This window comes from Salmo trutta, chromosome 6, assembly GCF_901001165.1.
Source record: "Salmo trutta chromosome 6, fSalTru1.1, whole genome shotgun sequence".
NCBI classification, from domain to species: domain Eukaryota; kingdom Metazoa; phylum Chordata; class Actinopteri; order Salmoniformes; family Salmonidae; genus Salmo; species Salmo trutta.
This window is the reverse complement of record NC_042962.1, coordinates 29,051,489-29,064,397: the sequence shown is the minus strand read 5'-3', so window position 1 is coordinate 29,064,397 and position 12,909 is coordinate 29,051,489. Positions and strand designations below refer to the sequence as shown.

Genomic DNA, 12,909 nt, shown 5'->3' with positions numbered 1-12,909 from the left:
AGTAACGCAGCCAGTCGTTCATTCAAAACCTGTCGTTGTGCATTCATTTGCATTGTAAACATCTCTCACCACACAACCATTGCTTCAAAAAATAACTTTATTGTGAAATGTAATGAGAACATTGGTTTAATTACCAAAATACAACATAATGATATCTTTTCAATTTAGTCATTTTAACTACCAGTTAATCCAATCGAAAGCAATGCAAGATACATGTTTAAAATCGCCCTTGGAAGTGCTGAAAGTAAACTAGGAAAAAAAAGATATGTCCTCTCACTGTCAACTGCGTTTATTTTCAGCAAACTTAACATGTGTAAATACTTGTATGAACATAAGATTCAACAACTGAGACATAAACTGAACAAGTTCCACAGACATGTGACTAACAGAAATGGAATAATGTGACCCTGAACAAAGGGGGGGGGGGGTCAAAATCAAAAGTAACAGTCAGTATCTGGTGTGGCCACCAGCTGCATTAAGTACTGCAGTGCATCTCCTCCTCATGGACTGCACCAGATTTGCCAGTTCTTGCTGTGAGATGTTACCCCACTCTCCCACCAAGGCACCTGCAATTTCCCGGACATTTCTGGGGGGAATGGCCCTAGCCCTCACCCTCCGATCCAACAGGTCCCAGACGTGCTCAATGGGATTGAGATCCGGGCTCTTCGCTGGCCATGGCAGAACACTGACATTCCTGTCTTGCAGGAAATCATGCACAGAACGAGCAGTATGGCTGGTGGAATTGTCATGCTGGAGGGTCATGTCAGGATGAGCCTGCAGGAAGGGTGCCACAATGAGGGAGGAGGATGTCTTCCCTGTAGCGCACAGCGTTGAGATTGCCTGCAATGACAACAGGATCAGTCCGATGATGCTGTGACACACTGTCCCAGACCATGACGGACCCTCTACCTCCAAATCGATCCCGCTCCAGAGTACAGGCATCGGTGTAACGCTCATTCCTTCGACGATAAACGCAAATCTAACCATCACCCCTGTTGAGACAAAACCGTGACTCGTCAGTGAAGAGTACTTTTTTGCCAGGCCGTCTGGTCCATCGACGGTGGGTTTGTGCCCATAGGCGACGTTGTTGCCGGTGAGGTCTGATGAGGACCTGCCTTACAATAGGCTTACAAGCCAGTCCAGCCTCTCTCAGCCTATTGCGGACAGTCTGAGCACTGATGGAGGGATTGTGCGTTCCTGGTGTAACTCGGGCAGTTGTTGTTACCATCCTGTACCTGTCCCGCAGGTGTAAAGTTCGGATGTACCGATCCTGTGCAGGTGTTGTTACATGTGGTCTGCCACTGCGAGGACAATCAGCTGTCCGTCCTGTCTCCCTGTAGCACTGTCTTAAGCATCTCACAGTACGGACATTGCAATTTATTGCCCTGGCCACATCGGCAGTCCTCATGCCTCCTTGCAGCATGCCTAAGGCACGTTCACGCAGATGAGCAGGGACCCTGGGCATCTTTCTTTTGGTGTTTTTCAGAGTCAGTAGAAAGGCCTCTTTAGTGTCCTAAGTTTTCATAACTGTGACCTTAATTGCCTACCGTCTGTAAGCTGTTAGTGTCTTAACGACCGTTTCACAGTTGCATGTTCATAAATCTTTTATGGTTCATTGAACAAGCATGGGAAAAAGTGTTTATACCCTTTACAATGAAGATCTGTGAAGTTATTTGGATTTTTACGAATTATCTTTGAAAGACAGGGTCCTGAAAAAGGGATGTTTCTTTTTTTGCTGAGTTTATTATGCTACAGTACTATAAATTACAGTTTTCACATTAGGTAATACAGTTACATCACCCAACAAAATTGACAGAAAATCTATAATTTCCATAATTTCTATCTAATGTGTAATCAAAGGTGTGATCAATGAAGACATTCTCTACAATCATTCATGCAAAAGCAAACATTTTATTTACCAGCTATAATTGCAACGTAGGTGTTCGGTCTAATCAAATGTAAGACATTAAATTAATAACATTTTTAAAAAACAGTGTTTAGCATGCATTCATTTGCATCAAGCCTCTCTTTGGCCATAAATTCTCATCCACATCACAGTGAATGTCCTCATTGTTCATACACCGCAGATTTTGTTTTTTAGCATGGCGAATCCAAGCTTGACATTGGTCTGCATTGATGTCGTCTCATGCCTCATCTGTGGCCAGAAGGAGGGTGTCACACTCATGGGGATGGCGATCGTACACCTCCCACCTCTATGCTGAAAAAAAAATCCTCAATCGGGTATAGGAGAGTATAGGGGCAGGTAACGGGTCACGAATCGGGGATGGGTCCGAAACCATGCCTGAACCACCTCCGCATGGTGGAACCTGACATTGTCCCACACAATCACATAGGTGACCCCTTCACCTTGTCAGGCCTGCTCAATTTCATTTAGAAACACAATGAGGTGTGCAGCGTTGTAGGATCCAAATAATGGCCTACGTCCAAGCTGCGCACATGGAGATGTTTCCCCGACGTTTTCCACGCACTTGGAAGGTTGCCCGTTGGCCAATGAGATTCCGCCCACGGCGCCGAGTTTTGGTCAGGTTGAAGCCCCCTTCACCAACAAAGATACACTTGTGATGGTTCACAGCAGCATCAACCACCATCACGCTCTAAAAATATATTTTGGGCAGTTATTTTTAGTATAGTTCCAATATGATATTGTGAAGTAGCATGTGCATTAATAGTAACAGTAATACAGTATATAGTGCTGTACCTGAACAGTTGTTTCATCTGGTCGTTGTTTCTCTCAAAAGGCACCAGGTAAATGTGTTTCATAGATACCTGGTGCCTCTTCAAAAGGCAGGCGATTGTTGGCAGACTGATGGATGCCACATTGGTAAAGGTGTCATCGTTCTCCTCAATGGCCTGCTTATTTCAAAGAGCCGTATGCCATTCCTGGCCCTCACCGTTTCCACCACTGCCCACTCCTGCTGGTCGGTCAGCACACAGCCACCACCATGGGGTCTTCTGTCAATTCTGAGGGTAGAACAGAGTATACTGTCTATAGATCATGCTGTAAGAATACAATAATATGTTTTGTGAATTTACATGCCTTGCGATATGTGATTTACTGTAAATGTAATGGTAAAGCATAGTGCATATCCTGCAGACTTACTGGTTTTCTTGAAAAAATGTTCTCATGGTCGAATTGACAGTTGAGCTTTTCAGATTGGGGTGAACTAATCTGGCAGCCTCTGACATGATAAGGCCTCTGTTTACCACATGGTCAACGACGATGGCCCGGACTTCATTAGACGCAACAGTTCCCTGCCGTCTGACTCCCTCTCTCTGATGCCCACCTCTTTGACGGGGCCCATGCCCACCTCTTTGAAGGGGCCCATGCCCACCTCTTTGACGGGGCCCATGCCCACCTCTGTGACGGGGCCCATGCCCACCTCTGTGACGGGGCCCATGCCCACCTCTGTGACGGGGCCCATGCCCACCTCTTTGACGGGGCCCATGCCCACCTCTGTGACGGGGCCCATGTCCACCTCTTTGACAGGGCCCATGCCCACCTCTTTGACGGGGCCCATGCCCACCTCTTTGACGGGGCCCATGCCCACCTCTTTGACGGGGCCCATGCCCACCTCTTTGACGGGGCCCATGCCCACCTCTTTGACGGGGCCCATGCCCACAAGATCTTTGATTTCTTCCTCTTCCTTGCTGTCTGTCCTGCTCCATGTTGAAATAAATTGCAAGTGTTCACACACCCTTTTATACGGTGACAAATTGTGGTTACCACTATGTGAAATCAATTAGCAATAACGAGTAGTCATTATGTATGATTATCATGTATCATACATGTAATTTAGAGCTTTATACTTTACAAACACACATTTTATTTCTGTAGTTCTCAAAATCCATACATAGTAGACAAACCAGTTTAAAAAAATCTATAGGTTTACCAAACGGTTAAGTGATTAATCATTAAGCGCCGTTGGATTAAGTGATGGTCAAATGTATTTAAACAAATGAGAAGGGAATCATATGAAAAGTATTGTGAGCATTGCATTGTGAAAGGCAATTACTTTATATGAAAGCTATTTCTAGATGAAACACTGATTAGGTTTGGTGAAGAAGTTACTGTGTGATTTTGTGTGTTGTACTTAGTTAATTGAAATGTGCTTAAAGTTGTGAAAAAACAGCCTTTTTGATGATCTGTTTTGAGTTTTGTACTAAGAGTTGTGACATTTCACCATGTACTTGTAAAAATAGTACCAAAGCAATTTAAAAAAATATATATTAGTGTAGTAAACAGCACCCCCTGCTGTAGAACATGCGGCCTGCAAGTGATCGTACAGTATAGTATGTGTCAACTTCATATGTGCATGTGTGTATGCTGAAGATGCCCTTAGATGCTGATCTTTGGTCAGTTTTGCATTTCCCCAACTAATGGTTAAGGTTAGGATTGGGGGACGGGAAGCTGATCCAAGGTCTCCACCCTGGATCTTCACCCCCAGTAGTACATTGTGTCAGCGTGCAGCAGACAAACACTGTGTGTTGATGGAGATCAGTGAAGCTAGGCATTAACAGAGAGAGCTGTCTGTTGGTTCTAGTCTTCCACTAAGCCATCGGGGAGCGTTTATTAGTACTGACAGAGACAACATTCGAATTGTTTGGACTCTCTGTTTGTCTCCAAACTTGAATTGCAGGAAAGGGAGGAGGACGTGGGGTGGGAGGGAGGGAGGGAGTGAGAGAGAGAGAGCGAGAGGGAGGGAGGGAGTTGCTCGTGGTGCATGAGAGGACAAATTCCAATCTACTAAAGTGATTTGTGGCGATGTGATTTTTGGAGTGATTTGTTTCCTTCGTTTTAGCTGAATCACCATCTTTTGAATCAGGCCAAAAATATGATCTGCTTTCATAAAGACAGAGAATCAGGCTTATTGGCCAGCGCCCTGCTGCCAAAGAGGAAATAAAACTTGTTTGTGCGACATTATTGGAACTCACCGCCTGTTCTAATGGGAGGATATTGAGTTTGCACTCGAGTCAAACACACACAAGTGTTTGCCCACTCAAAATGAGCAATTGCATTTGGAATTAGACCAGCAAGAAAATCTAGTCAAATGCATAGTTCATTTAGTTGAAATACCTCACTGGCATATGGTGGCCATTGGTGTTATAGCTTTATGTTAATATTTATTTTTTCCACTTATAGAGTTACAGAGAACTCAATTAGTTATATACTTATTCTCAACCATTTGTGTATCTCTCTCTCTCTCACACACACACACACACACAAACACAAACACACACACACACACACACAGTCTGGCTACCACAGTGGTTCATGTCATATCAGACTCCTATCTTTTGGCAGCATGCCTATCCAGGTTGGCTGCCATGTCTATGTCTGTTTATTGAAGGCTCTTGAGGACAGAAAACTCTGGTCCTTCAGGGATGTGTTCTCCCAATCAGGCATCTTAATGTAGAATTGCAATACTTACACTGGGAAAATAATGCTGGGTTGTTTTGGATGACCCAACTGCTGGGTTGCAGCCATTGGGTCACTTATTTGGGTTGTTTTCTTTAAAACAAAAATAGAAAGGTTGGGTTGTCGATGCAGGTCAGATCAGAAGACTGGAGGCGTAGTTTAGCAGGGGCGTGGCTTTCGGATAGTTATTTTTGGCCACCCTCGGTGTCATTCCTGTTTATCTGTTCTCTTGTATAGTTATCACATGGTAAGGTTGAACATTTACATTTTTGTAGCTTCAATGAGGCTGAAAAAAGTGTATGAATTCCCTAAAAGCCTATGTAAATCCTGTTGTTGGGATGCAATAAGGTGGTATAACTTATTATAACATGTAATAAATAATCTTAATATTCTAGAAGAATGTGTAAAATGCAACAAATAAATTAAGAAAAAATTCTGTTTGCAGTATGTGAACTTAACATGTTAAACAGGAATGACATTTACTTTCTCTCCAACAATCCAACATTATTCATGCAACCATACTGGCTGGGTTAAAATAACCCAGCATGTGTTCTGTCCAATATTTACCCAGCGCTGGGTTACAAAATAACCTAAACTGGGATGATTTTAACCCAGAATTTTTTGGAGTGTTGCATTTTGTTTTGGCTGAAGGGCTGGGTGTCTGCTTCCCACACTTGTAGGACAGTCAGGCCATTTGCTAAAATGGTGTGAATCACTAGTATTATTGAGAGTGAGAGAGTGAGAGAGTGGGAGAGAGTGGGAGAGAGTGGGAGAGAGAGAGAGAGAGAGAGAGAGAGAGAGAGAGAGAGAGAGAGAGAGAGAGAGAGAGAGAGAGAGAGAGAGAGAGAGAGAGAGAGAGAGAGAGAGAGAGAGAGAGAGAGAGAGAGAGAGAGAGAGAGAGAGAGAGAGAGAGAGAGAGAGAGAGAGAGAGAGAGAGAGAGAGAGAGAGAGAGAGAGAGAGAGAAAAAAAAAATTGATAACCACAACTTCAATGAGACAGCCTCTTTTATCCCGTAGCTTTTGTTTCTAGCTACCCTATTTGGAGACTGGTACATGTGTCTCAGACTAGTTTCCTGTCCAGGGGGTGTACTTGTACTGTACATCAAGCTGGAGAGGCTCCTGGCCTCCTGCCCCCATGGGCTGTTCTGGCTCGGCTGTGTTTTAAGAAGACTGCGGATGCAGTCAGAGAGGAGATGAAATGTGGTTATCTGTGTGGTGGAGGTCTGGGATCATACAGCTAATGAGAGGGCGATAGCACAGCCATGGCTCCATTCAGACCTCCACCAGTGTTTAGCACAGACTGTCCATTGGGTTGCCAAAAACATGCGTCACATAAGCACACACTGGAGACAGAGGAAGAGCAAGAGAGGGAGGGAGGAAGTGGGAAATAGAGAGGTTTCGGGGGGGGGGTTAAAGGCAGAATGTCAACAATCTGGCCTCCCACCAGTTCTGGATACTTGCATCATTGATTATTCAAGATGTGTCTTAGTAGACACACATGGAGGCCACAGGAGACGATATCAGCTATTTAGCATTATAGCCTCGTATAACGTAATAGTGCTGTAATAGCATTATAAATTGAGTCTTAAAGTTAGGAGTGATTGTTTAACTTCTGTCTTAAAGTTTGGAGTTTTTTTTATCTTTGGTCTCAAAGTTAGGAGTGGTTTTATCTTCAGTCATAGAGTGATGAGGGGTAAGAGGATGTTCATCTGCGAATGAAGTCAATAGGGGTTCTAATGAGATAAGTGGGAGGTGCCAACCACTGGAACGTCTTATATCAAAACAGAGTAGAGATGATGAGGGGAGGGATTAGTCTGTCCAGTACTAGAGGTCAGAGGTCAGCTCCCACATGATTGGATAACATTGTGACTGGATACAGTTTTCTTTGGCAACAAGTTGAAAGACTTTACTAATAAGGTTCCAACTAACTATTTTGGAGAAATAATATTTGAGTGATTTTTTTTTATAGATTTTTTTTCTAGCTGTTTTTTGCTACTTTATTGTTCATTGTTCTTGGGACTGTGTACTGTATGCATGTTGCAATGATGATTGACAAACCAGTTTCGCTCTGCACTGTAAAAAAAAAAAAAAAAGCCAATTTAACCAATTTAATCAACGTTATTCTGTGAGATGAGTGGACTTCAATCAGACAAGAATTTGAGCGAATGTGTTAGTTTGTTTACTCGACAAACTCTGCTCAAAGTGAGCTGAATTAGAAAAAGCTTGTTGAGTAGTAATATTACAAATTCATGTTTGCCTTGGGAAGGAAACATGAATTTCCTCAAATGTTGCGCAAACTCACAATCTTATTGCAACTGGTTGCTGTACAATTGTTCGTTGAATCAACATATTTTTTTTACAGTGTGGGGATCAATAAAGTATTTCTTATGTTAAAAAGCTGAAAGCCTCTGGGGAAAATTCAGTGAGCTCCAAAAGTATTGGGACATTGACACATTTGTTGTTGTTTTGGCTCTATATTCCAACACTTTAGATTTGGAATGATACAATGACGTTAAAGTGCAGACTGTCAGCTTTCATTTTAGAGTATTTTCATCTATATCAGTTGAACCGTCTAGAATTGACATAGTCCCTCCATTTTAGGGGAACAAAAGTATTGGGACAAATTCACTTACATTATATTTGTATTAAAGTACTAAAAAGTTCGGTATTTGGTCCCATATTCATAGCACGCAATGACTACATCAAGCTTGTGACTCTAGAAAATGTGTTTCAGATTATTTTGTGGTGAAAAGAAATGAATGGTAAATAATGTATTTTGTCATTTTGAAATTAAATGACAAATTCAGCTGGTTTGACATACAATTGTTTGTTGAATACATTTGATTTAAAGCCTATATAAAGCCTCCGGGGAAACTATACTGAACACCTTGTGCTGGGGACAAAAAAGACCACTCTAAAACGTGCAGCTTTGTCCAACAGAGCCATTGCCAGAGATTTGAACATTGCTTTCTCTACCATAAGCCCCCTCCAACGTAATTTTTGAGAATTTGTCAGTACATCCGACTGGCCTCATAACCGCTGGCCACGTGTAACCACGCCAGCCCAGGATCTCCACATCTGACTTCTTCACCTGCGGGATCGTCTGAGACCAGCCACCCGGACAGCTGATGAAACTGAGCAGTATTTCTGTCTGTAATAAAGTCCTTTTTGGGGGGGGAATCAAATCAAATCAAATGTTATTGATCACATACACATGGTTAGCAGATGTTACTGTGAGTGTAGCGAAATGCTTGTGCTTCTAGTTCCGACAGTGCAGTAATATCTAACAAGTAAGCTAACAAATTCACAACCACTACCTTATACACACAAATGTAAAAGGATGAATATGAATATGTACATATAAATATATGGATGAACGATGGCCGTGCGGTATAGGCAAAATGCAGTAGATGGTATAGAATACAGTATATACATATGAGATGAGTAATGTAGGATATGTAAACATTATTAAAGTTCCGTTATTTAAAGTGACTTGTGATACCTTTATTAAATCCATTTATTAAAGTGGCCATAGTTTTGAGTCTGTATGTTGGCAGCAGCCTCTCTATGTTAGTGATGGCTGTTTAACAGTCTGATGGCCTTGAGATAGAAGCTGTTTTTCAGTCTCTCGGTCCCAGCTTGGATGCACCTGTACTGACCTCTCCTTCTGGATGGTAGCAGTGTGAACAGGCAGTGGCCCGGGTGGTTGTTGTACTTGATGATCTTTTTGGCCTTCCTGTGACATCGGGTGCTGTAGGTGTCCTGGAGGGCAGGTAGTTTGCCCCCGGTGAAGTGTTGTGCAGACTGCACCACCCTCTGGAGAGCCTTGCGGTTGAGGGCGGTGCAGTTGCCGTACCAGGCTGTTGCACACCCTCTTCACCACGCTGTCTGTGTGGGTGGACCATTTCAGTTTGTCAGTGATGTGTACGCCGAGGAACTTAAAACTTTCCACATTCTCCACTACTGTTCCGTCGATGTGGATGGGGGGGTGCTCCCTCTGCTGTTTCCTGAAGTCCACGATCATTTCCTTTGTTTTGTTGACGTTGAGTGAGAGGTTATTTTCCTGACACCACACTCTGAGGGCCCTCACCTCCTCCTTTTAGGCCGTCTCGTCGTTGTTGGTAATCAATCCTAGCACTGTAGTGTCGTCTACAAACTTGATGATTGAGTTGGAGGCGTGCATGGCCACGCAGTCATGGGTGAACAGGGAGTACAGGAGAGGGCTGAGAACTCACCCTTGTGGGGCAACAGTGTTGAGGATTGGCGGGGTGGAGATGTTGTTTCCTACCTTCACCACCTGGGGGCGGCCCGTCAAAGTCCAGGATCCAGTTGCACAGGATGAGTTTGGAGGGTACTATGGTGTTAAATGCTGAGCTGTAGTCAATGAACAACATTCTTACATAGGTATTCCTCTTGTTCAGAGGGGATAGGGCAGTGTGCAGTGTGATAGCGATTGCATCGTCTGTGGACCTATTGGGGCGGTAAGTGGGTCTAGGGTATCAGGTAAGGTGGAGGTGATATGATCCTTGACTATTCTCTCAAAGCACTTCATGATGACAGAAGTAAGTGCTACGAGGCGGTAATCATTTAGTTCAGTTACCTTTGCCTTCTTGGGTACATGAACAATGGTGGCCCTCTTGAAGCATGTGGGGACAGCAGACTGAGATAGGGATTGATTGAATATGTCCGTAAACACACCAGCCAGCTGGTCTGCGCATGCTCTGAGGACGCGGCTAGGGATGCCATCAGGGCCAGCAGTCTTGCGGGGGTTAACACGTTTAAATGTTTTACTCACGTTGGCCACAGAGAAGGAGAGCCCACAGGCTTTGGTAGCGGGCCGTGTCAGTGGCACTGTATTGTCCTCAAAGCAAGCAAAGAAGTTGTTTAATTTGTCTGGAAGCAAGACGTCAATGTCCGCGATGGGGCTGGTTTTCCTTTTGTAATCCGTGATTGTCTGCCACATCCGTCTCGTATTTATAGGTGCTTTTCACTGAGCTGACAGGACCAGCATGGAAAATATCAGATAGATCAGCAATTGGCTTCCTCTCAATGTAAAACTGTGTCTGTGTCGCTGAGGCTGTCTATACTTGACACTTGCATGTGACTTCTGCTATCAGAATACCAAGACTACATTGAGGAATGTGTTTGCTGGCTTCATAAATACTAGCCAGCTAGCTTATTTAGAAAATAATTGTTTGGCTACATTTATGCAATCCCTTTTGCTTTGCTAGCAAGCTGGCTAGTTACAGAAGTTAGCTGGCTAGTTAGCTACAGTAGTTGGTACTGCCATCAAGTTGTTGTTGTGTTATAATCAGATTTAGCCTGTTCCACCATTTGCAGAATGCATACTGGCATTGTAATATAGTGCGGGAAAAGGGAATCCGGACACAATGTGGACACAGTATATGTAAGTGTAGACACATGACGTGATCAGAACTCCATGATCAGAATACAAAAGCTGCATGAACTGTCAAGTCTAGACATGGCCAAATGGCACCCTATTCCCTATATAGTGCACTACTTTTCATCAAAGCCTATTTGCAAAAGTGCTGCAATATGTAGGGAATAGGGTGTCATTTGGGACACACCCGTAGCCTACTGCCCATCTTGTTCAGAGAATGGCTGAGCCCTGGCGGGTTGGCAGAGCACATTTTACAGGCAGCTGATGGGTATGAGGAAGGCAACGAGTTCTAGTGAAGGACATGGCAGGAATCAGATGGTCTGAAATCATACGACTCCCGAGAATACAAAGAACCTTTATGTGCTAAGGGAGTGAGTCTATTGCAACAGGCAAGGGAGTGAAACATGGCCCTTATGGATCACATGTGGGCGAGCACACTAGCGTGCATGTGTCCATCAGAGGGAGGTCTCCAACAGAATTCTCGTCCAAAGGGTATATAGAAAAACATCCACATACGTACCTTCGGGTTGGGTACCTTCGGGTTGGGTCTGATATTCCAACTCTTACGTTGAACATTTTCAACACAGAAGAATGGATATTGTTTCTCCCATATCAACAGGGGAGTACATGTCTGTAGACTGTTGTGGTCATAGTTATGCACTGTGTGGATTTTGCTGTTGTAGCACATTCCTCCGTAAATGACTAAGGATGCGTCCCGTTAAATGGCACCCTATTCCCTATATAGTTCGTTACTTTTAACCAGAGCCCCATGGACCCTGGTCAAACAGTGCACAATATAGGGAGCATGGTGCCATTTGGGACCAGATTAACATTGAGTAAGTGGAGACAACAACGCACTGGACCTTACCCTTAACAAGTCCCACAGTGTCACCCTGCAGAAATGTTGCATGTCATCTTTTGACCAAGACTATCATTTCCTTAAAACGGGCAAATGGGAGAGAGGAAATTCTTTAGATTCCATATCAACACATTTCCCTTTTGTTACCTCTCAAGACTTTCTCAGAGTACATGGTCATTTTCCATCTGGGTGTTCACACTGGGGCTTTGAGTGAGTGAGTATAATGTTGGGTTTTAGGGAAGGTTTTTATTGTTTGGAAATTGAGTAAACTGATTGGTTGAGTGTGTTAGGTACCAATGTACATTATGTACTATGGGGATTCGGAACGGGTCTGTATATTCCGCCACCTCTTGCTGGGTAATTTTTTTTTTATCCGGCTATTTGTTCAGAGTAAGAGTAGAGAGACGGGTTGGTTGAGTGTTTGGAATTTAAGAAGCGAAACTGCCTGGTTCAGGGGTAGCGGCATGCCATGTTTATACTAGGCTATAGGGATTCTGGTTCAATGGTTTGATGGCTGTCTGGGGGTAAGTGGGTGGGAGTTCCACTTCTCTCCATATGTTTGACATTATGTTTCTTCTGACTCAACTATGTTTGGTCATGTGCTGACCCCTCCACTTTCAATTACATGGCCCACAAGCTGTGCTTTGATGTCTTCACGTTTGCTGTAAAGATATTGAAACGGAGGAGGAAATACAAGATGATGACGAACACGTAATCGGTTCCTGTTCGAACACACAGCGACGCGGATGAGTCCCAACATGTCTGGCATATGTTTGCAGTCATGTACAGCAAACATATGCTCCAAGTCAATAGCGTAGTCACACATTTTGACAAATATAAATATGGAGATTTGTGTGATGTTTATTTTTGATTTCCCATAACCCTTATGATAGAGCAGGTCAGCTTATGTTATGCATATGTTACTCACAAAACAACTTTCACGGCAGCTGATGACTTAATAAGCCGCTGAGCAAAGATAAGTTGAGAGCCTTGTGTGATGAATATAAACAAGCCATGTTCCAGAAGTAGGTTATGACACATGGCTGGTTGCTTCTAAATGGCACCCTATTCCCTTTAGAGTGCACTAAATGGCACCCTATTCCCTTTAGAGTGCAGTACTTTGGACAAACGCCTGTCTCTGTGAGGGCTCCCTATGAGGTCAGATCCGGAGAAACGGCTTAGTAGGAGTTCAGCTCATATGAAACATACTAT

At 43.6% G+C, this 12,909-nt stretch overlaps 1 protein-coding gene across 8 annotated transcripts in view; it reads left to right on the top strand.

Annotated features, from left to right (window-relative positions):
- LOC115195822 (sickle tail protein homolog) overlaps window positions 1–12,909 on the top strand; it is a 224,151-nt gene that overhangs the window by 131,382 nt on the left and 79,860 nt on the right. The gene's annotated exons all lie outside the window — the stretch shown is intronic.